This window comes from Protopterus annectens, chromosome 7.part0, assembly GCF_019279795.1.
Source record: "Protopterus annectens isolate FY-2018-M chromosome 7.part0, PAN1.0, whole genome shotgun sequence".
Classification (NCBI taxonomy): Eukaryota; Metazoa; Chordata; order Ceratodontiformes; family Protopteridae; genus Protopterus; species Protopterus annectens.
The window spans coordinates 1,350,109,771-1,350,134,882 of record NC_056739.1 but is presented as its reverse complement, the minus strand read 5'-3'; the positions used below and the strand labels follow the sequence as shown (position 1 = coordinate 1,350,134,882).

At 40.1% G+C, this 25,112-nt stretch overlaps 1 protein-coding gene across 2 annotated transcripts in view; it reads left to right on the top strand.

The window, feature by feature from the left end:
* The window catches only part of SUCLG2 (succinate-CoA ligase GDP-forming subunit beta), a 1,759,444-nt gene that overhangs the window by 1,246,629 nt on the left and 487,703 nt on the right, over positions 1–25,112 (top strand). The window lies entirely within an intron of this gene.

Genomic DNA, 25,112 nt, shown 5'->3' with positions numbered 1-25,112 from the left:
GGCACAGACTTGGATGAAAGTGCTTTGGCAGAGATGACCATCTTTGTGTAAATGTGTGTGTTTGTGTATGTTCATAGGTTCATACTAGGCTATCTGCCCAAGGGCATTTATAAGCCTAGCCCATAGATATGTGGCTTTCGCCACCCCTTTAGTTTGAATAAAACTATGCCTATTATTTTGCTGTGCCTCTGTCAAGCAGTGACACTGAAGTAATCCCTGGGGTATATCTGCGATCTCCCATCCATTGGTCAAGATTCCTCTTGAACAAGGCCAGCGAGGTGCTCTGCCTCACATTTACCGGGATTTTGTTCCACAGCATAGGGAGTCTCTGGGTGATGAATCTGTCCCTCCAGCACATCCTATTAATAACCGTGTCAAGGTTTAAGTCTCCTGCCCTTGTGGTTTTGAGGGATCTAGATTTTTTGAGGTGAAGCATATTCATCAAATCTGGGTTTGACATGGCCTTATATGTCAGGCACAGGTCACCTCTGAGCAAGCGGTATGAGACTGAATAGAGCTGGAGTTCTTTCAGTCAGGCAGCATAAGACATATTTTTGAGACCCTTTATCCTCTTGGTGAGGAACTTTTGGGGCCTTTCCAGCTGTTGCAGGTGTCGGGTCAGATACATTCCGAATGGGGCATTGTACTCAATCATAGGTCTAATGAGTGATGAGTACAGGGGGACAATGAACCTCCCTTGATCTAGTTGTGAATCCCTTCATGATCAGGTGGGCAATGTAGAAGGTTTTCCTGACCACTTTAGCAACATGAGTGTCAAACGAAAGGCTAGTGTCAACCTGGGTCCCCAGGTCCCTGATGACTACTTCTGTGCTCAGTGGATTGCCACCTATATGGTAGCTAGGGGTAACCTTGTTTTTCCCAAAGGGTATGACTATGCATTTCTTGGCGTTTAACTTTAGGCCATGGCTCTGGCACCAGTTATCCGTTTCTGTGAGGCCCTTCTGAAGGATATCTGTGTCAGAAGTGTTTTCGACTATGGCGCCCAGTTTGCAGTCATCTGCAAACTTTGTCAGTCATAACCCTCCTGTGTTTGCTTGTACTTCAGAAAAGTAGATGCCGAACAAGAGTGGACCCAGGACTGAGCCCTGTGGGACACCACTTGTGACAGGCTTTGAGTCTGACATGGCTCCAGCAACTCTGACCCTGTGGGTTCTGTCACTTAGCCAGTTTGCAACCCATCTTGTGATGTATGGGTTTACATTCAAGCTGATGAGTTTTTCGATGATACCTGAGTGGGGTATTGTGTCGAAGGCCTTTGCCAGGTCGAGGTAGGCTGTATGGACTGCCTTTCCCTCATCAATGGCCTTGGTGACTGTTTCGAAAAAGTCAACCAAGTTTAAAAGGCATGATCTGCCTTTCAGCAAGAAAAGAACACTGTCAGGGTAATGTATCACCTCCCAAAAAAAAGCACAAATCCAAAATCAGAAGAGGATGATACTCCACAACAAACGAAGCAAAACCAGATGAATGAAAAGACAAGTCCTTTATTCGAATAAGTAAGAGCTTTCACGTTGCTTGGAACGCTTCATCAGACTTCAACAAACCATAAAATTTAAATCAACTTATATATAAGTAAAACACCAATGAAAAACACATTAGCAAGTCACATGTAAGTTACAAAAATACATCATTTCCTTTCCATAAAAATTATATAAATACATCATAAAGATCTCATGTTAATAAATGAATAGTAGAAGTAAAATATTAAAACATACTAAAACACATATTAAGACTTATGTTTAATGTTTCAAAGATTTATCTAATAAAAATGGTCTCAATGAAAATTTATCATTGAGACCATGACCTTTATTCGCAGATAGCTTAATAATCCATTTTGCCTCAGCTTTTTCTGTCTTATTGCCAATATTACCAAGTCTTTCAGTCTCTGTTAACTGTCCTATTACTAAAAATCTAAAGGCATGTGTGGTGTCATTTTGTAGTACATGCTTGGCTAGGGCATTCCCTTCATTCTTTCTATGTATAGCATACAAATGCTCTCGTATCCTTACTCTTAAGGTTCTATTAGTCTTTCCTATATAGAAACAATAACATTTTATGCAGGATGCTAAATAAATCACATTTCTTGACTTACAATCAGCATATTCATTAAACTCATATTTAACACCAGTATCTGGATGTGTGAAAACATTAGATTTCATTATATATATACACTGGTTGCAAGAGCGACATGCAAATGTACCCTTTCTCTCAGAGGAGATCTTATTTTTTGGCACTCTCTCATAACAAAGCATACGTTTTAAAGATTTAGTATTCTTATAGCTAAAGGATGGTTTCTCACCCACTAAGTCTTTTATACCATCATCTAACTGTAAAATGTTCCAATGTCTCTTAATAATGTTGACAATAGAAGTATTATTATTAGTAAAGGGTATCACTAGTCTCCTCTTATCATTATTCCTCACTATAGGTCTCTCATCTATGCTGCCTTGTTTTTTAATAAAAGGACGTCCTAGATGTGTACGTTCAAAAGTGTCCAAAGAACGCATATCTCTATTGCAATAGCATCTATGCCTAAAATCACTTTCTATAGTTTTTAATGCATCAGAGAAAACCAAATCATCACTAGTTATATTAGAAAAACGTTTCACCTGATTACTCACAATGTTTCTGTGTATATGGGGGGGTGCATGCTACTTCTGTGAAGAATAGCATTCTTCCTACATACCTTCCTAAATACTTCTGTTTCTAGAGTATTGTCTTTTTTCCTCAATGTCACATCTAAAAAATCAATTGTATTTTGTGAATACATTTCAGTCAACCTAAGAAATGTGGTAGTTCCATTGATATATAGAACAAACTCTTTTAGGAGCTCTAGTGTGCCTCCCCAAATTAAAAAAAGATCATCAACAAAACGTTTGTAATCTCTTATAGAAGTGGAGTAAGCCAAATGTTCTAAAACATACGTATTCTCCCAGTATGCTAACACAAGGTTAGCATAAGAGTTTGCACAAGATGTGCCCATAGCTACTCCTTTAATTTGAAGGAAGTATTCATTGTTAAAGGTAAAAACATTGTGACAAAGAACCATTTCTAACAGCATTGTGAGTTTAATAACTTGATTGTTGCTAAGTCCTTTGTTTAACAAATATAACCTTAAGAAATCTATCCCTACATCATTGGGTATGCAGGTGAAAAGAGAAACAACGTCTAGTGTTACCATATAATCTGTAGTTTCTAGAATATTGTTCTCATTGAAAGGTGCAAGTGTTTCTAAGAACTGTTTCGTATCACGTAATATAGATCTAGTAGATTCCACGACTGGTCTCAAGTTTTTTTCTAGAAAAATAGATATTGTCTCAGTTAACCAGCCTCTGCCAGATACTATTGGTCTAAGCGGAGGATTATGTGTGGTCTTGTGTACCTTAGGTAAACCTCTGATTACTGGTATCACAGGTTTCTCTATCAAAAAATATTTGTAAAGTTCTTCATCAATAATCCCACACATCAACATGTCATGTAAATCTACATGCACAGTTTTTATTAACTTATCTAGATCTGACATGCGCAGTCTCTTATAAGTAGTAGTGTCTGAGAGCATTTCTAACATAGTATCATGGTAGTAGCCGGTATCTAGAAGTACTGTAGCTCCCCCTTTATCAGCTTGTCGAATGACTATACTAGTATTGTTCTTTAAATCATGAAGGGCTAACTTCTCTTCCTTGGTGATATTGTAAAAATCAAGTTTTATATTGTCAGATTCAAAAAACTTCAACAAATCATCACTGCAAGCTCTTTCAAAACTTTCCAATAAAGGATGTATAGCAGGCATGTAAGTAGAAGGTTTTTTAAGACATAACATCAGTATTAAAAACATTGTTGCCAAACTGTAAACCAAGTGCAATATTTCTAACAAAACATTTTATATCAACAATTAAATCACTTACATCAGTCCCCTGAGAGGGAATGAAGGACAAACCTTTGTTCAAAATCTTTCTTTCATTGTCCATAAGCATGTGACTGAAAAGATTAATAATCAAGTCCTGGTTACAGTTTTGAAAGTTTTTTTCTGAAATTCTATCTGGCCTCCTGATATCTTCCTTTTCCTGGTTGTTTGTGGACTCCAATTATGCCTCATCTCCTGTCGAAAAGGGAGTGGAAAACGAAGAGAAGTGTCATTAGATTCAGCTGAAACAGTTCCACTTGCTGACATAGGAGTTTTTCTTCTCACTACAGGTGCTGACATGGTAGTTGTATTTGAAACATCAGAGTTCACTGTATTCACACTGGAGTGTTGTTCACTGACTGCTTCTTCTACCTGAGAAGAGGAAGCAGGCATGGAAGGAGTAGGAGCAGATAAAGTGTTACGCTCAGAGAAAGGCATTTCAATGTTAGTACGCATCGCAGCATATGTTGTCCTGGTGGATTCTCTCGGCCAGGAGAAGACGTTCCCCCTCGAGAAATCCATACAGTCTCTTTCTAATTTCTTCTTTTTTGCCAATCATAACTTATTATCTAGTGCTTGCATTGTAGTCGCTATATCAGAAAGAAAATCTTCTTTCTGTGTGTTGGTAAGGGCTGCAGTCAGTTTTTCTTCTAAAGCTATAGCTTCTTGCTGAAGTTCCAACTCTATTAAAGTATATTGTTCAATAAGTAGTCTCATGTAGGCATAGCTCGTATCTAAATTAAGTTGCTGCCACTTAGACAAAAGTTCAGGATAGGCAGAGCCAAAAGTAGGCATTTTTAACAAACGAAGACCTCTAGGGACAACTTTAAAATTAATGCATGCCTCCATATGTCTTTTTTGCCACTGGGCATTCTTAATTTTACTGAGGTTGTCCTCGAACTTTCTCATTGTTTGTAAAACATCTACATGCCAATCAGTATCTCTGTGTGTAGAGGCTGCTTTTGCTAATTCAGCATAAGACAGTTTTAAAAGTGGATTAATACCTTCTGTGAAGATTTCTGTAAGACCCAAAGATCTGGATTCAAGTAACACATTGTTGGTTTCTTCTGTCATGTCCCTTCAGTGAACAAAGTGGCAAAGTTCAGCAAGAAAAGAACACCGTCAGGGTAATGTATCACCTCCCAAAAAAAAGCACAAATCCAAAATCAGAAGAGGATGATACTCCACAACAAACGAAGCAAAACCAGATGAATGAAAAGACAAGTCCTTTATTCGAATAAGTAAGCGCTTTCACGTTGCTTGGAACTCTTCATCAGACTTCAAAAAAACATAACATTTAAATCAACTTGTATATAAGTAAAACACCAATGAAAAACACATTAGCAAGTCACATGTAAGTTACAAAAATACATCATTTCCTTTCCATAAAAATGATATAAATACATCATAAAGATCTCATGTTAATAAATGAATAGTAGAAGTAAAATATTAAAACATACTAAAACACATATTAAGACTTATGTTTAATGTTTCAAAGGTTTATCTAATAAAAATGGTCTCAATGAAAATTTATCATTGAGACCATGACCTTTATTCGCAGATAGCTTAATAATCCATTTTGCCTCAGCTTTTTCTGTCTTATTGCCAATATTACCAAGTCTTTCAGTCTCTGTTAACTGTCCTATTACTAAAAATCTAAAGGCATGTGTGGTGTCATTTTGTAGTACATGCTTGGCTAGGGCATTCCCTTCATTCTTTCTATGTATAGCATACAAATGCTCTCGTATCCTTTCTCTTAAGGTTCTATTAGTCTTTCCTATATAGAAACAATAACATTTTATGCAGGATGCTAAATAAATCACATTTCTTGACTTACAATCAGCGTATTCATTAAACTCATATTTAACACCAGTATCTGGATGTGTGAAAACATTAGATGGTGAAACGTTTTTCTAATATAACTAGTGATGATTTGGTTTTCTTTGATGCATTAAAAACTATAGAAAGTGATTTTAGGCATAGAGGCTATTGCAATAGAGATATGCGTTCTTTGGACACTTGAACGTACACATCTAGGACGTCCTTATATTAAAAAACAAGGCAGCATAGATGAGAGACCTATAGTGAGAAATTGATAAGAGGAGACTAGTGATGCCCTTTACTAATAATAATACTTCTATTGTCAACATTATTAAGAGACATTGGAACATTTTACAGTTAGATGATGGTATAAAAGACTTAGTGGGTGAGAAACCATCCTTTAGCTATAAGAATACTAAATCTTTAAAACGTATGCTTTGTTATGAGAGAGTGCCAAAAAATAAGATCTCCTCTGAGAGAAAGGGTACATTTGCATGTCGCTCTTGCAACCAGTGTATATATATAATGAAATCTAATGTTTTCACACATCCAGATACTGGTGTTAAATATGAGTTTAATGAATACGCTGATTGTAAGTCAAGAAATGTGATTTACTTAGCATCCTGCATAAAATGTTATTGTTTCTATATAGGAAAGACTAATAGAACCTTAAGAGAAAGGATACGAGAGCATTTGTATGCTATACATAGAGAGAATGAAGGGAATGCCCTAGCCAAGCATGTACTACAAAATGACACCACACATGCCTTTAGATTTTTAGTAATAGGACAGTTAACAGAGACTGAAAGACTTGGTAATATTGGCAATAAGACAGAAAAAGCTGAGGCAAAATGGATTATTAAGCTATCTGCGAATAAAGGTCATGGTCTCAATGATAAATTTTCATTGAGACCATTTTTATTAGATAAACCTTTGAAACATTAAACATAAGTCTTAATATGTGTTTTAGTATGTTTTAATATTTTACCTTCTATTCATTTATTAACATGAGATCTTTATGATGTATTTATATAATTTTTATGGAAAGGAAATGATGTATTTTTGTAACTTACATGTGACTTGCTAATGTGTTTTTCATTGGTGTTTTACTTATATATAAGTTGATTTAAATTTTATGGTTTGTTGAAGTCTGATGAAGCGTTCCAAGCAACGTGAAAGCGCTTACTTATTCGAATAAAGGACTTGTCTTTTCATTCATCTGGTTTTGCTTCGTTTGTTGTGGAGTATCATCCTCTTCTGATTTTGGATGATCTGCCTTTGACAAAGCCAAACTGGGTTGGATCCAAAGTCTGGAAGTTCCCTATGTCTTTATTTATGAGTTCCATTATGATCCTCTCCATGGCTTTGCAGATAAGGCTTGTCAAGCTAATGGGACGGTAATTTCCAGGGTCGGTGGAGGCACCGCCCTTGTGAAGTGGGACCACAGTCGCAGTGCGCCACTCCTTGGGTACGTATCCTGAGGTGATGCTAAGATTAAACAGCTGTCCTAACTGTGGGTTTAATTCCTCATTGAGTTCGTGGAGCACACAGCCAGGGACACCATCCGGTCCCATGGATGCTGTGTTTTTTGCCTTGGAGAGAGCAGTTCTCACCTGGACGTTGGAGATGTTTGGGGGGCTACAATCCTCTGGTATAGATATCTCTCCTTTTGGGGGGAGGGGGGGGAAGTTCGCACTGAACCTGTCAGCCAGTATGTTGGCAATGTGTGTATGTTCAGTAATCTTCACATCATTTTGGACTAATTCTGAGCATATCTGGGAGTTTCCTCCTAGGTTTCTAACATAGCTAAAGAAGGCCTTATGATTGTCTTTTGTGTCCTTGGCGATTTTTCTCTCAAAGTTAGCCTTGGATGATTTTATGAGAGCTCTTAGTTTTTTACTTATAATGATCAAAGGTGTCTTACCTTTCAAGGATTTTGCTCTATCTTGTAGTAGCTTCCTCCTTTTGTTGTAGAGCTTGTTTATGGCTGGGGTCCACCAGACTGGATGCTTGCCTTTGGTACAAAGAGTCTTAGTTTTGTTTGGGATTGCCTGATCCATGCAGTCCTGTAGGTGCTGGTAGAAGGCATTTGTAAGTGATTCAGCGGTTTGAGTAATGTTTACCACTGGCTCAGGGGCCTTAAAGGAGACCACACTAGTTTTAGAAGTGTGAAGTCGGCTTTTGAGATGTTTTTCACTGTGGTCTCTTTTATTTCAGGTGGGGGCGGGATGAGGACCTCCAGCGAGATTAGTTTATGATCTGATCTCACCAGTGAGAGGTATACTTCCGGTGTTGAACATTGTGATCCCATGTTTGTGATGATGAGATCAAGTATGTTTTCTCCTCTTGTGGGGATGGTGACTAGTTGTTCCATGGCATTTGAGTTTATGAACTCTAGGAACCTTTGGGCTAGAGAGTTTGGGCTTGAGTTGTGTTCCCAGTCTATATTAGGGTAGTTGAAGTCACCTAATATGATGGTGTTTGGAGATACATTTATCCCCTCCAGTGTTTTCAGGAAGGTCATGTGAGGTTCCTGGGTTTGAGAGGGTGGCCTGTAACATGCTAATTGCAGAGCAGTCTTGCCTATGGTTAATTGCACCTGGATGGTCTCCGATGCATCGTGCGTTGCCACCAACCTTGAGGTGTGGGTGTCCTTTATGAATATGGACACTCCCCCTCCTTTTTTGGTGTTGTCTGGATTTTGGGGCCGGAACGCATGATATGAAGTGAAACCTGATAGTGCTGGGGTGCTCTCAGGAGCCTTGAACCAGGTTTCTGTCACAGCACAGACATCTCCATACTGAGAAGGGCCTCGAGTGTGTGCATCTTGAGATTGAGACTTCTGGCATTGAGCAGCATTACCCTTAGTTTTTTTCCTTTTTTATGTTCTAGGGTGGTAGGTTTAGAATTTGAGCCTTGCCTAAAAAAGGCACTATGGGGGTGGCAAGAGCCTTTGCCAATATCCGGAAGCCCAGGGGTGACAGGTGCAAGCCGTCCCTTGCGAAGCAGCGTGGCTTGTCCAGCATGTCATCCCAGGCAGACAGACATTGGATCCCCTTTGAATGACACCAGAATTTAAGCCAATTATTAAAGCTGATCATCTTATCCCTGTATTGTGGCATCATTCTAGGTGAAGGTAGGATACTGCTCAAGGTCAAGGTCATACCTGCTTGGGCTACATAATCAGAGAGCTCCTCAATGTCTCTTTTCATGTAGTCCAAGGAGGTACGTCTCAGGTCGTTGACACCAGCGTGGACAATGACTGAGTCGTACTTGTACCTGCTGTTGAGAGACCTGAGTGCTTGCGTTATGTGGCGGATTCTAGCGCCCGACAGGCAGCTTACTGTGACCTTCTCCTTACTCAGTCTGGTGAGCGGGACGTCAGTGTGTCTGACTATGGAGTCACCAATGACGAGTGTGTCTGACATTGTGTTTGGCCTTAAGGGCTGTGACTGTTTGACACTCTGACTGTGTGGTCTATGTGTTGCATGTGTTTGGTCCTGAGGTGGTAGTTGTTTGGGTGTCTGCTTTGGTGGCCTCTGCTGTTTTGGTAGATTTTTGATCAGAGCCTCCGAGTATGTCTTTGTGTGATTATGTGTATGATTTGAAGTTGTGATGGTACTATGTGTGACTGGGTATGTAGTGTGTGTGGTTTCCTTCTCCTCCTGTCTGGTCTTGCCAGTCCTGTGTTGAGAGAGCTCAGCCTCCAGTTTGGCCGTATAGTTGCATCTCTCGCATGTATTTGTGTTTTGTGGGAGAAGGAGAGGATTGTCTGTGTACATGAGGCAATTGTAGCATTGCATCAATATTCCCAGGTTCACCAGTTGAGCAGGAGAGGACACTAGCAACTGATCCCTCGACATGCTAGAGGTAATAGATAAAAAACTTACAAAAGACTCCGAGGGATGTGGGTTCTAGGCTGGTGGGGTACTATCTATAATAAAAGTGCTTTATCAAGGTGCAAGTACTGTAGGAGCAAGTGCTAGGTTTTACAGATAGAGAATAGTCTACTTGGGAATCTAGTAGAGATGAACTTTTTAGTTATAGGATACGCTGGTTAGATCAGCGAAACAGTTCGAGGAAGGTAGTTATAAGGGAAAATTTGAAGAGTGGAATTTAGGTAGCCCGAATAGTTTAACCTTGTTTAACCGCCGCTGTTCTTGTGTGCAACAGTGGCAACTCCGCGCTAACGCGCGTTTAGCGTGTTTTATATCAGGGGGCTGAAAGAAGCTAGGAACTGGCCCAAAACGACCAATAGAGTACAAGTTACTGGCTGAAACCTCACAAAACTGGACCAACAGAGGCAGCTCAATGCTTCCCACTCCCATGTGTATGTATATATATATGTGTGTGTGTGTGTGTGTGTGTGTGCGCGTAGTACATATATATATATATATATATATATACACACACACGCACACACACATTTTATATATATATATATATATATATATATATATATATTTTTTTTTTTTTAATTTAAATATTCAACTTCATTGCTTCAATACTTTACGACAGCTGAATTCTGCATTTTGGTATTAGATGTTACAAGTAGCTACAGAATAAATGAGAGTAAACCAGAAACTGGAAATGGGACTGACTGACCACACTTGAACTTAGTAAGTGGGTAATAGTGCTGTGAAATACTATAAAGCAGCTTTGTTTTATAAGAATTTGAGTGTGTTTTTAGCTAGCAGGAGAGTGTACTCTACTACTTTGTAACTATATAATGCAGTGAGGCAGTCAGTAGCTAAGCTACGATGCAGCAAAGGGGGCAGTTGACCTGATTTCAGAGTTTTATGGGTTGTTGTTAGGAGATACCGACTGAAAGTTAGTGTAGGGCAGTACCATTGTTCATTTCTATGCCATCATTTCTGAATGACAATACAACAATTAATTTCAGTACTGCTGTTGTGCAGTGCTGAAGTTTATCAGTGCTTTGTGTGTGTGGGGCGGGTATATGTTGTAGCAAGCCATTTGGTAAGTGTAGCAAGTAAAGTAGCTTGCAACAGTTTAAAAGCAGAAGTGTTTTGTTTTTTTTTTTTGCTCCTCAACTTATACTTAAGGGATGGTACTATGACTTTGGTTACAGCTCCACTCGAAACCCACCTCCCAGTTGGGCATCTCAAAATAGAACAGGCCTTGCCAGTGCACAGTACTGCTGCATGGCTATTAATGTGTGTCCCATCTTTTGTTGCCTCTTGATTTATGCCACAGCTCCACTCAGCTATGTTGCTAACCATATGTATATATATATATATATATATATATATATATATATATATATATATATATATGTGTGTGTGTGTGTGTCCGTGTCTGTGTGCATATGGTTTTTGAGCATGTCTCAGAAACATTATGGATCAAAGAGCACAAAATGTTTAGAATTATTTAAACTAGTTTCTACTGTACAGAGCTATACAAAACATGTTTACATTATAGGAATATATCTCTAAAAATAGCCTTTATAGTTATTGGTGACAACAGTCAAATGTAATGTGTCCCTTTCTGAAGAGTATCTGGGTAACATTTTGAGGATTGACTACTCCTCCTCTTCTTCTTTTGGCTTTTTCCCAGTTAGGGGTCACCTCAGCGGATCACCTGTCCACTCATGATTGGCAGTGGAGTTTTACAGTGTCGAGTTGCCAGTCCAGCACCCAACCTTCCACAGAAGGCGCACACACACACACACACACACACACACATGCACACGCACACACAGACACACACTCACACCTAGGGCCAATTTAGAGTGTCCAATCCACCTACAGCATGTCTTTGGGATGAGGGAGGAAACCGGAGCACCCGGAGGAAATCCATGCGACCACAGGGAGGACATGCAGATTCCACACAGAAGGCACCCCAGCCGAGAATCGAACTGAAGAACCTCTTGCTGTGATGCGGCAAATCTAACCACTGCACCATTTGAGGATTGAATACATTTTTTAAAAGATAAGTGGGTGGTGGAGGTGATTTCTGGCTACACTATTGGGAATATATGTTTAAATATTCCTCAGCTGTAAGTACTAACTGGGATGCCATTTTGCTTACATCAAATGGTTTAGTTTAGCCATGCATTATGGCATGCATATTTTTCTGTTAACATGCACATTTATGGCATTTTACTACATTGCTGTGAGGATAGGTGGTGCTTAGCTGCCCAGACAGACTCCTCATTAGTGAGGTGTTGTACCTACTCTGGATCTAGCATTTCACCAGTCTCAGGATCTTTTAAAAAACATAGCTGAAGTGAGTGCTATGCAGTACAACAAATCCCAGTCATATGCTGAATAGTCTGTAGCATATTGCAGGCAATTTGATGTTTGGTGTTATGGCTAGGCTGTTAATGGTCTAATGATTGATCTACCTATCAGCCTATGAATCCATAATGTTTGTGGTAGTTATTATGTGCATACCATAACTGTGAGGGCGGGTATGCTATAGGGCGTTAGTGTGGCCTTGTGTGCTATCCCACTTATTTGCAATATGTATTTTGTGTTATGAAAACTTTGTTTAATATTTGGTCTACATTCTACCTGGATGTGGTAAGTTACAGGTTTACATGCCTTGTTCGTCATACAAACCAAATGATATGTAGGTTTTGCACCGCACACCACACAGGTAAAAGTGCATTTTTTGACAAGAAGTGGTATTGTGCTGCAGAGTTTGCATTCAGGTTTGCCTTTCTGGTGCTTTTTGGAGTAAGAGTTCATTAGAAGAAGTACACAATAATGGTTTGGGTTTTAAATAGTGTCATATTTCCTTATCTTTGGTGGTGTGAATATCAATCCTAACATGTATGTTAACATTTTCTACGTTTGTGAATGTGTGTTTATGGAGAGAGATGGGTGGGTGAGAGATTGTACTTTGTGATGTTCTTCATTAGATCACTGTTATGTAGCCATCGCAATATGGGCTGTATCGTGCCAAAGGTACTGTATGTCCAGCCAGTCTGCAAATCTTCAGGCTCCTTCTCTGCATACTGTACATCGACCCTTAGCACAAGAGGGTGTAGTAGTACAAGACAGACTTACAGACATGCAAAAATCAGAACTTTGTAGAACTTTCTTGCCATTACTATGCTCATACAAAATCTTTTCAGCTTTAAATCTGGTAGTAGCAGCTATCAGCTTCAGCTACTTAGTTTTCAGGCAGGTAGGTATCCTGTTGGGCACCCTTCTTTTTTCTCTAAGGATATGTGTAAACTCTTTGTGCCTGTCAGAAAGGGCAAGTATGGTTTTGGGAACCCAATTCTGTATGAAGATTCCCACATTAACTGTGTTTTTAGTTTGGATGCTGAATATAATGTCAGGTTGGGTTCTGTGTGCCTTTCCATTATTCCAGAAACCATTAGTAGTAGATTAACTCCCTTTGTGTTTTTTTCTGGAAAGCATATGTCTGAGGGATTTAGTATGAGTGGCCATGATGACATTCCCCTGCTGCAGACCCTCCCCCTCAGTTAGCAGAAAATTAACAAGAGAAGCAAGTGTCAGTACCAGAACATCCATCTCTCTCATATGTTTTGTGGCTGATGACCTGCTGAGACATCTGCTTCTCCTGGGCTGTGTAGCATGTCCTCTTTGGAGGTTGCTATGCCTCAGGACCCTTGCATGTTAGTACAGACTGTTCATCTGGTAGTAGTGTTAGCCACGAAGGGAGAACAACAGATTATCCTTTCTGATTGCAAGAGAGACATACATCTGACGCTGGTGGGGGAAGACATATAGCTTCAACTACAAAGAGCATACGATTGGACACTCGTGGAAAAAGCACTCAGAAGACCAAGCATTTTTCCCCTCCTATTTACCCTTTCGTTTCAGATTGGGAGTCACAATGACTGATTTAGCTTTGCTCAAGGGCTGTTCAGAGCAATTCAGTCTTTTCAGTCCTCCTTTCCTGCTTCCTCCTCTTCTACACCTATTAAAAAGAAGATTATTCTTTCATCTTTTGAAGACGCACTTTTATCTGTTTCTGATAATGAAGGACTGGGTTATGCTTACCTGATTTTCTCTCCCTTGGGCAGTGAATCTGAGACAGATGATTTCCTTTCTTCAAACTTTGTAAATTAAGCGATTTATTGTAGTAACACATTTTCAAGCATGAAAGACTTTTTTCAATTGGGAAGACATGGGAAGTGCCTGACTCCCAAAAGAAGTATTACAGATTTCTCAGTATGGGCTGCCATAAGCCTGTGGCTATCCATCCTGTTTTCTTAGGTCTGGAGAATGTTTTTTTTTTTTTATTTCCTGCATCTGTGTCTCCAGATTCTCATCCTTCTGCTCATGATAAACCTGTCAGGATCCCAGATACCCAGAACTACTTTTATAAAACTTTCTTTGTTGACACTACATGACACAGTAGTCTCTCCTTTGATAGTCACAATGCCACAGTAGTCAGGAAGTCCTTCTGCATGGCACACCTCATCATAAAAGGGTTCTCATCCAGGAAAAAAGAGGTCATTGTTTCCCTCTCCTCGACACTCATTAGACCCATTATAGAGTACAACGCCCCTTTTGGAATGTACCTCACAAGACATCTGCAGCAGCTGGAAAGGCCACAGAAGTACCTCACAAAGAGGATTACTGGCCTCAAACAAATGCCCTAGACTGACAACCTCAAAAAACTCCAGCTTTACTCCGTAGCGTATCGCCTACTCTGAGGTGATCTCTGCCTAACATATAAAGCTACGTCAAACCCAGAGCTGTTGGACATGCTACACCTAAAGAAATCCAAATCACTCTGAGCTACACGCTGTAGGGACCTAAACCTTGTCACCACAATAAACAGGACATGCTGGAGGGATAGATTCCTGTCACAGAGACTTCCCATACTCTGGAACAGGCTACCCATCTATGTTAAGCAAAGTCCTTCATTAGCACTTCTTCAAGAAAAATCTTGATGAGTGGATGGGAAATAGGAAATACACCCCAGGGATCACTTTTGTGTCTCTGCTTGACAGTGGCACAGGAAATTGACTTTCTTGGGTGGCGTAAGCCAGGGAACCTTGTTGGCTAGGCTTATGTAGGCCCTTGGGCCGATAGCCTAGTACCTACCTATGAATCTATGAACCTACCATCATTCCTAAGATGCAGAGAGAGAGAAATACCAGAACATTTTCTTCCTCTTTCCGTGTCCCTAATAAGGACAGTAGAACATTTGACAGGTGTGACAACAAAGTATATACTTTCCCCACTTTAGCCTTCAGGGCCATAAATTGCCAAACTCTTATGTCTTATACATTTTATCTAATGTGGCATGGACATTAGCAAACCTTGAACAGGTTGACATTAAAACTAATGTTATGGAAATGCTTAATTTAGAATCTCCGGTTACTAAGCATTCAATTAAATGTGCTTGTGATGCTGTGGATGGTGTTTCCAGGGCTGTTGCTACTGGAGCAGTAATGAGAAGACATGCATGGGTTAGAGATCAGACGTTTCCAGAGGATGTGAAAAGCCCAAATGTTAAATCCCTCCTCAGGATAAGAACATTTTTGCTCCTCTGTTGAAGTACTAAAAAAGCTTATAGATGGAGGTAAACTTACTGATTGGTTATAAAAAGGTTTGAAGAGAGGTAAACGTATGTAGTGGCTAAGCAACTATTTTTTTTCTCCCATTACCAAGTATCAGAGAAACTACACTTCTAATCTAGGACCATTTTTTCACAAATCATTTGTCAGGTCAACAAAAATTTTCCAAACTGTTTGAAAAGAAATGGCAAGGTGATAAGAAGAAAGCTGATGGATCCCAAAGATTTTCTTTTCAAAAGAAAAGCTTATGATTATCCCTGCCTCCTATGTTCCCCTTTTTGTCTCCATACTGGCCTTCCTCTGAAAAGTGCTGGGAATCGTTCTCTATGCCTTCCTTTTTTGACTTTCAGGGACTCATTGGTGTTGAGCATTACACAGCAGGGTTAGAGACTCCAATGGGCATTTCATCCCATTCCACAGTTACATCTTTTGCCTTCAGTTATTTCAAAATTTCCATATCCGGTAGTGATAGAGCCAGTCCTTTCAGAAAAATAGGGAAAAAACTTTTATTCCAGACTTTTCCTGGTTCCTGGGAAAGAAAGGAGCTTGAAAGCAGATTTTAGACCTTTCCAAGGTAAACACCTTTTGACTCATCCCGGCATTTAGAATGCTGACATTTCAAAACTCCTTCCTGTCTTTTCCTTTTCACTTTGGACCTGAAAGATACTTACCTACATGTTCTTAAAATAAAAAAACAAAAACACAGACTCTATTTAAGGTATTTGCCTTGAGATTGCATTTTCAGTGTACTATTTTGCCCTTTGGTTTGTCTGCTGTCCCAGGAGTCTTCACCAAATGCATTGCTCCAGGGATAATTTATTGCAGTCTTTAAGCCGTAAATATTTACCCATGTCTGTTTGATTGTCTTATCTCAGCATCAACCAGCCAAGACACTCAAGCAGCATTGCAGTTTACCATGAATCTTTTCAACAATCTAGGCTTCACGTTAATTTCTGTAAAAGCCATCCATTGTTCCTACTCACAGGATAGTTTTTCTGGGGTGCATTCTGGACACCTCTCTGATGACAGCTTTTCTTCTTCAAGAAAAATGCAATCTTCTCATCAACACTTTCTCAATTTTTCTTGACTGATACTGTCCACTGCAAGAGAATTGCTGAGAGTTCTAGGATTCATGGTCTCCTCTATCCTTATGGTACCATATGACAGCCTTCACATGAAAAAGATAAAATGCTTTCTTAAATCAATTTGGGCCCAACACTGTCATCCTCTATCCTTCCCATTTCCTGTTCTCAGCTTTGTGAAGGAAGAGCTCCTTTAGCAGGTCAGTTAAGTCCTATGCAGCCAAGGAGTTCCTATCTTGTCTCTTATTCCCTTTCAGTCAGTGGCAACAGATGCCGCAGACTTCACTCTGGGGGTACTGAGTCTCAGGTTGTGAAGGATCAGATAGTGTGGGAGCCACAACACAGACAAAATCACGTAAATCTGGAAGAAATTATAGCCCTGATAAATGCCCCAAATCAGCTATGATTTTCATTACCTGTCTTAGAGGTGACAGACAACACCAGTGTAATGTGATATATAAGTAGACAGGGAGGAACAAGATCATACCACCTTTGCAGCCTTGCTATGATTGCATGGGACGTAGCATTTCAGCACAATGTTAATCCTACAAGAAACTCATTTCCCATTACAGCAGAACACAGTAGCAGACTATTTGACCAGACTCAGGATAGACCCTCATGGAGACCCTCTCCCTTGGTGGTACTCACCAACATGGGAGCGAGTTGCCCCCAAACCCCCACCGACCTCCCCCACTCTGTTACGTCTTCACTAGTGATGGCGGACCACAACAGGCTTTGAAGTAAAAATCAACCAGGAAAACCCAGCTAAACCAGTAACATTCAGGAAATATTCTAAGGCAAATTACATCCTATTAAGTGGCACTTTGTCAAAATTCAAGGCTGCCCCTAACCACAGCCACCTATGCAGAGTTATAAACAGAGTCACTTTATAAACATGTAAATGGCCACATAAAGGCTGCTTGTACATACCAGAAATAAACCCAAAACAAATACTAAAAATTACTGGTGGAATCCTCATGTAAACAGTGTATATAATTAAAAAAAAGAAAACTCATGGCCAGAATTAGGAAGAGCAACTCCCTTATAGAAAATTGCTTATACAATTAAACAAGAAACTAAGAGGTCTAATTAAGTCCAGCAAGGCCAACTACGAGGTCAGGATAGCCTCACAGGTTATGGACAATCACAAGGCCTTCTTTAGCTATGCCTATTACCTTAAAGGTAACACACAGCAGTGTGTTGAACTGGTGGTGAATGGTACCATCTTCACCAATTTGGGTGACATAGCAAGTCTACTGGCTGATAAATTCATCTCAGATTTCATTCCCCACTCCGCCCCAGCTCTACCAGGTTAAGTCTTCTCCAACATATTACCCCCCCCCCCCCACTGTTAGCAGGGATCAAGTGCTGGTGGTACTCACTAAAACCAAGAACACCACCTCCACGGGTCTGATCAGCATCCCCTGTCACCTCCTGAACAGTCTAAAATGTGACCTATCAGGTCCACTTGAAGCACTCTTCAAATACAACTTTGATACAGGCTACATTCCAAGTGAATGGAGGACCACAACAATCATTTCTTTCCACAAGGGAGGACCATCAGCTGACCCAAGGAACTACATACCTTTCAGTCTAACGAGCCTAATATACAAAGCCATGGAATGAATTATCATGTAAACGATAAACAAGGACAATGGCAACCTACAGACACTGGGACCCACCCCAGTTTGGCTTTAAGGGAAGAGCATGCCTACTTAACCTGATAGACTCCTTTGGGAAGGTCTCCAAGCAGTGGATGAGGGTAAAACAGTGCATCCTGCATATCTTGGCCTAGCCAAGGTGTTCCATACAGTACACTACTTGTCAACAAGCTCTGTGAGCTTAGCATAAATCCCTACATAACTCCTTGTATTGCCATCTGGCTCACAGATAGGACCCATGAAGTCAGGATCAGTGAAACCACCTCTGGCATGAGACTTATGACCTGTGGAGTACCCCAGGGTTCCATGCAGGGCCTGCTTCTTTTTGGCATCTACTTCTCGGAAGTCAAGGATAATGTTCAAGGCCTTGGTTCACCAAGTTTGCAGATGACTGTAAATTGGGAGCTGTTACAGATGCCCTCCAAGACACCGACATCTTGCAATAGAGTTTAACACAGACAAATGACTGATGCCAAAAAATGTATTATGATCCCTTTGAGAAACTGTCGACCCAAGATAATTACTCCATTGATAAAACACCCCTACAAATCAACCCAGTAGTAAGGGAACTGGTAACATATGTAGACAGCAATCTTTGACCAACATGTAGCTAAGACTGTAAGAAAATCCGTCTTTGTTCCTAGCTTATAAGGGTATAACATCCATGTCCAAGGAAGTTAGTACCATTCTACTTTGCCCTTCTCAGACCTATCATTGAATACAGTGCCCCCTTTTGGCATGTATCTTCCGAGACACTTACAACAGTTGGAACTCCCATGAAGGTTTCTCACCAGGAGAATGCAGAGCATGAATACCCTGTCCTAAACTGATTGCCTGAAGGCTCTGTGTTTGTACTCAGTCTCCTACAGGCTACTGAGAGAGGATCTTTGCCTGGATTACAGAGCTTCCTCAGACCTAGTCCTGATAGATCTGTTGCACAGGTGCAAAACAAAGAGCACCAGAAACACTAGATCATAGGTTCATAGGTGGGTACTAGGCTATAGTCCCTAAGGGCTATATAAGCCTAGCCAAATGGTACCCTGGCTTTCGCTACCCAAGAAAATTATTTTCCTGTGTCCCTGTCGAGCAGAGCCACAGAAGTGATCCTGGGGGTGAATTTCCTATCTCTCATCCAATCATCAAGATTTTTCTTGAAGAGTGCTAATGAAAAACTTTGTTTGATATAGATAGGTAGTTTGTTCCAGAATATGGGAAGTCTTTGGGACAGGAATCTATCCCTCCAGCATGTTCTGTTTATTGTGGTGACAAGGTTTAGGTCCCTAGAACGTGTAGCTTGGAGGGATTGGAATTTCTTTAAGTGGAGTATGTCCAGCAGCCCTGGGTTTGACATAGGTTTGTATGTTAGGCAGAGATCACCTCTGAGTTGGCGATATGCGATGGAGTAAAGCTAGACTTTTTGAGACGGTCTGCGTAGGGCATCTGTTTGAGGGTGGTAATCCTCTTTGTGAGGTATTTCTATGGCCTTTCCAGTTGTTGCAGATGCTTGTGAGGAACATACCAAAAGGGGCGTTGTACTCTATAATGGGTCTAATGAGTGATGAGTAGAGGGGGAACAATGACCTCTTTTTTCCTGGATGAGAAGCATTTTGTGATAAGGTGTGCCACATAGAAGGATTTCCTGACTACTGTGGCAATGTGATTATCAAAGTGTCCCAAGGTCTCTTATCACACTTCCGGTGTTAAGTAGACTACCGCCTATGTGGTAGTTCATGGGTACAGAGTGTTTACCAAAAGGGATGACAGTGCACATTCTGTTTACGTCATGGATCTGAACTCTGCTTGTGATGTAAACAGAATGTGCTGGAGAGACAGATTTGTGTCCCAAAGGATCCCCACACTATGGAATAGGCTCCCCATCTGTGAAAAACAGAGTTCATCCCTGACCCTAGTCAAATGAAACATTGACCGTTGGATGGGAAAACATAAAATGACCTCTGGTCTGGATCCCTTATGAACAGAGACCATCAATAAGAGAAAAGTATTATCCTAACACCCACCCTACAAATCCATAGTCACCTTCCTACTAAAATGCTCCCTTATTGATGCCCAAGATAATTGGGACCCAAATGGTTTGGGGTGCACAGCTAGGCTTATAAGGGGCCCTAGTGGTCCTTAGCCTAGTAACAACCTATGAATGGATACTACACCCAGAGGTCTACCTGCAGGTAGTCCACCAGTGGGAACACCCCAACTAGATCTGTTTGCCTCCTGAATAACAGACAACTGCAGCAGTTTTGTTGCAGGACACCTTGCAAAGAGGCCTGGAAAAAACAGATGCATTCTCAGTCCTCTGGATGGGAATGTTTTTGTCTTTTCCCCCATTCATCTCATCTCTGAAGTCCTTCAAAACATCCAAAATGCCTTACCAAAGATGTTATGAGTGACCCCATTTTTGGCCCAGGCAACACTGGTTCTCCTGTCCCCATGCAACTATTGCCAAAATTGTCCTCACAGAGTAGACTTGCTCACACAGGATACTTGATCCTTGATTCATCCCAACATTCAAAATCGTAAACTGTTTGAATGATAGGCATATTTTTCCTCTGAGGACATACAACACCTTTTGAAGCAGGCAAGAAAACCTGTTAGCAGGAAGTCTTACTTAGCTCATTGGAATATATTTTCTTTTTGGTGCCAGAACAGAGTACAGGAACTATTTCAAAATTGGGCACCACTGTTCCTCGGTATTTGTGTGAATTACTCAGTTCTGGCCTTGCATCCACTTCAGTCTTTCAGCCATTTCAGCCTAACTGCCATTGGATTCCCCCATGTTCATCTTTGTGTCAAGTTAAGCAATTTTTAAAAGGGATTTTACATATTAGGCCGCCAAGAAAAAAAGGTGTCTTCTTCTTGGGACTTGAAGTTTGCTTTGGAAAAGTAACTCTACTTCCCTTTTTACCCATAACCAGCTCTTTTCTACAATTTTTAACTTGGAAGATGGCTTTTACTGATAGCTTTGACTCCTGCTAGAAGAGTATTTGACTTGCATGCCTTTATGTCTATTCAGACGTTTTTGTTCTTTCACAAAGACAGGGTGCGTCACAGATCCAATTCTTTATGCCAAAAGTTGTCTGAATCTGTTTCTAATTGGAAAATCCAGTTTTCAGCCCTCTCTCCTGTTCCTCAAAATAAATGAGAACTCTTCATTGCCTGAATGTCCACAGGTAGTTGAGATTTTATTTGGATACAACTAAAGACTTTAGAAAAACAACTCAACTTTGTGTCCTATGATGGTTAAAAAAAAAAGAAAAAAAAAGAAAACAGTTCAACCAATAGCTGAACAAACCATTTTTAGATGACCTTCTCATGCCGTTCATTTGTGCTGTTCTAATTATGGTAAAGATCCCTCTCAGAATGTTGAGACTCATTCTGCTAGAGTAGTGGGCTATGTCTGGGGATTTCTGGAAAGGGATATAGGAGAAGCACCCATTTACCAAACATTACAAGTTGGATTTTATTTCTGGAGCCAGAGCAGGCTTCACTAGAGGTGTTCTAGGAATTCTGGATGGTGGCCCTTCTCCATCCACCCTTTTGTCTTCATCTTTGCCAATCATTGCATATTTAATGGCTACTGCAACAGTAATTTAATGAAGATGACGGTACAGTTGTGTAAATAAACGTATCATAACACTAGATGTTCTAATACAGTACTAGCACCTTCCCTCCACCCCCATAAAATAATCCTTTACCCAGCCAGGATGGGATATCTTTTTATCTTTATGTCCTTTTGACAAGACTTTACTTAGCGGAGTGTTCATCAGCCTCTTTCTATAGGCATGAAAGCTTTGAGTTTTGGTGCATCTACACATCCCTCTTATACTAATATATACCTTTGCTCTAAGGGTGGTCATATGGCACACAAGAAAGGCACCTGAAACTTTGTAGACAGGCGTGGACATATAGTATCTCTGCCAGGGTATTTCCATATTGTAATGTCTACTGCAACAGTGATCTTGTTGAACATCTGCTGTTGTGGTAAGTTAATTACACAGTTATATGTTTGCATTAGTTTAGTATTTATATACAGTTTTCAGTTTAGTATAAGAAAAGAGTTAATTCCTATGTTTTAGGGCTGTCACACTTTGGGGTAGTATTTTTCTGCCTTTTTTTTTTTTTTTACTTCTGGTTCTGGGGTACAGTTGTAAAGGTCACAGTGTACAAGATGCCATAAAATTGCAGCTTTTGTTAATAATGTGGTGGTATAATAAAGTAATGAATCAGGTAAAGCAAAATTGCAGATAGATTGGTTTGGCATGACTATTGAATGTTTTCACTTTTGTAGCTTGTCTAGCTCATTATAATAGGGATTTACTATGTAGACTGTCTCGTTGATTGAATAGGGAATAATTTGACAGACAGGTCAGTTTGTTCCTTTGTTTAGGTGCTTATTCAGATTTTCCAGTTTATAGTAATATACATGCTGTATGCATGCAGTTTTCACTGAGGCAGATCTGTTAATAGTGGATATTTTTCAGGTGTTCATCATATCGATCATTGCTGCAGTAGACTTGACTATATGGGGATATATCCTGTCAAGGATATGACAGCGGGCCATCTCCAATTTCCCTGGACAGAAATAGTTGTTGTCTGTCTTAGGGCCTAATTCCAGCTATTGATCCTTCTTGCCTCTTTTCATGCAGAAATTCAAGATTCTGAATATGGACAGGAAGGTAAAGGATACAGATGAAGGATTATCTCCTTAGATTTCTGATTCAGACTCAGAGGAGAGGACAGTATGCATGTGAGGATTTCTCTTTTTCTCTGAAACTATTTCCAGAATGTATCTGTGTTTTCTGTGGAAACACTGAAGTTTTTCATTCCCTCAGAAAATACTATGAGCCGTTTCAAATGGAATTTCCAGAACCTTCCCCCATCCCTTCTGCCCGGTCATCATTGGAGGATGTGTGTGTCACTGCCTTCAATTTTTCTGACAGTCAGCTTGGTGCCCCTAAAAAAGCAGATAGATTATTATGTAAAGTTTCTCAGTCTTTTACGTTCTTGTACACTCATCCCAAATCTGACCTAGCAGGTATTTTTAGTTAATCCTACTTTTACTAAAAATTTAGTTAATTTGTTGGCATAATGGTTAAGGTATCTACCTTACAAACACAAAGTTAATGGGTTTAAATCTCACATATGGTAATTGGCTAGGCATAAAATGGCCCAAAAGGGCAGTTAAGCTAGTACTAATCTAGGAACCTGTGAACCTAATTCCAATACTTCATTTTCTGACAAGGATGGTAAAATAAGTAAGTATGGGGAAAAGTATATGTTTCTGCAAGTCTGATTTTCAGAATTTTGAATTGTCAGGCTTATATGTAAGTCTCTTCTGACTAATTGTGAAAGTATGAAGAAAGATTTGTTTGCAGTTTCCTCTTGTGAGGAAAAGTTTGCTTTAAATGGTTTAGTTTCTTCCATTTTGCATGTCACAACTTTGTTTAAATTGTGTGTATGACTCTGTTGGTACATTGCCCAGGGTTATAGCCACTGGTACTATTTTAAAAAGGTGTGCCTGGCTTTGTTCTTAGAACTTCTACGATGATGTGAAAAATGAGATTTTAAATTCTCTTTTGGAAAGATAGGTTGTTTTTGGACCGTCTGCTATAGAGGTTTTCAAAACATGTGTTGAGAGAGAGAAACTGATTTAGGGAATCTATCAGATTCTTCAGCCCTCCTTTTCCAAATTTTCCAAGGGATTCCCTGCCCCTGTTCAAATTTTGCCACGAAACAAAATAAACATGCTCGGCAAAATGCTAGTAAACAGAAGTTTTAAGATGCAAGAGTAAGGGGTTTCAAAAAGAAGACAGGGGCCCACCAAGAACAGACTTACACACACAAATATAAAAGAGATGCTTGCTTTAATCATGGCACTCAACTCTTTGAATCACTTTGGTCCCCTGGACCTCTATAAGCTGTTACAGAGAATACCACAGTCATGTGGTACATCAACAAGCAAGGGGGGGTACCAGGTATTACCCACTCTGCAGACTAAACATCTTATCTTGGGATATAGCTTTACAGCACAATTGCTCTCTGCAGGCATCCCTCATCTCATCAGAGCAAACTTGTGTGTCTCGCAAGCTGAGCAGGACAAAGGCAGACCCTCACTAATGGAAACTCGATCAGGGGTCCTCCAAGCTTTGATCCATCAGTTGACGTTCATCTAGTAGAGCTCTTTGCCTTCTGTATGCAAAACGCCCGCAGACAGATGCTTTATATTTTACTTAGGAATGTTCCTGTATGCTTTTCCATCCTTTTCACTGAAGATTCAGAAGGAATTACCCAAAATCATTGTGGTGAATTCTGTATGGCCCATGCAACAATGGTTCTCCCTTCTTTTGAAAATGGCTAGGTCCAATTACCACAAGCTTTCTCGTAGAATTTATCTAATCATACAGGGGTGTTTGATATGCCCCAGCCCAGATCATCTTCAGTTGACTGCCTGGATGATAGGGTCTTCATTCTCTTTAGGCTCTTGTTTATTGAGGATGTGCAGCAGGTACTAATGGAGGCGAGAAAGCTTGCTGCTAGAAAGTCATATATTAACAAATGCGAAAGGTTTTCTAGTTGGGGCCAACAGCATAACCAACACCCTTTCAGGGCTAGTGTTTCTCTAGTTGTACAGTATTTGTGTGAGTTGGTATCCTGTGGCCTTTCTTACTCCTCCATCAAGGTTCGTTTGTCGGCCATTTCAGCATGTCTGCTCATAGATCCCCCTCTTTTAGTGCATTGTAATGTAAAGTTTTTGAAAGGGGATTTGCATAACAGACATTTAGAAAAAGCAGTGGCTCCTCCTTGGGATTTTAATTTTGTGTTAGAGAAGCCAACAGTTACTCCCCATTTTCAACCAACTGATAGGCTGATTTGAGGTTCTTAACATTTCTTAACATGAATAACGTTTTACTGATTGTCTCTAACCTCTGCAAGAAGAATATCTGAGTTGCAAGATCTTATGGTGAGTTAACCCTATTTCATTTTCCACAAAGATAGAGTTTCTTTGACAACTAATCCTTCTTTTATGCCTAAAGTGGTATCTGGGTTTACTTTAAGCTTAACTATCCATCTCCCCATTT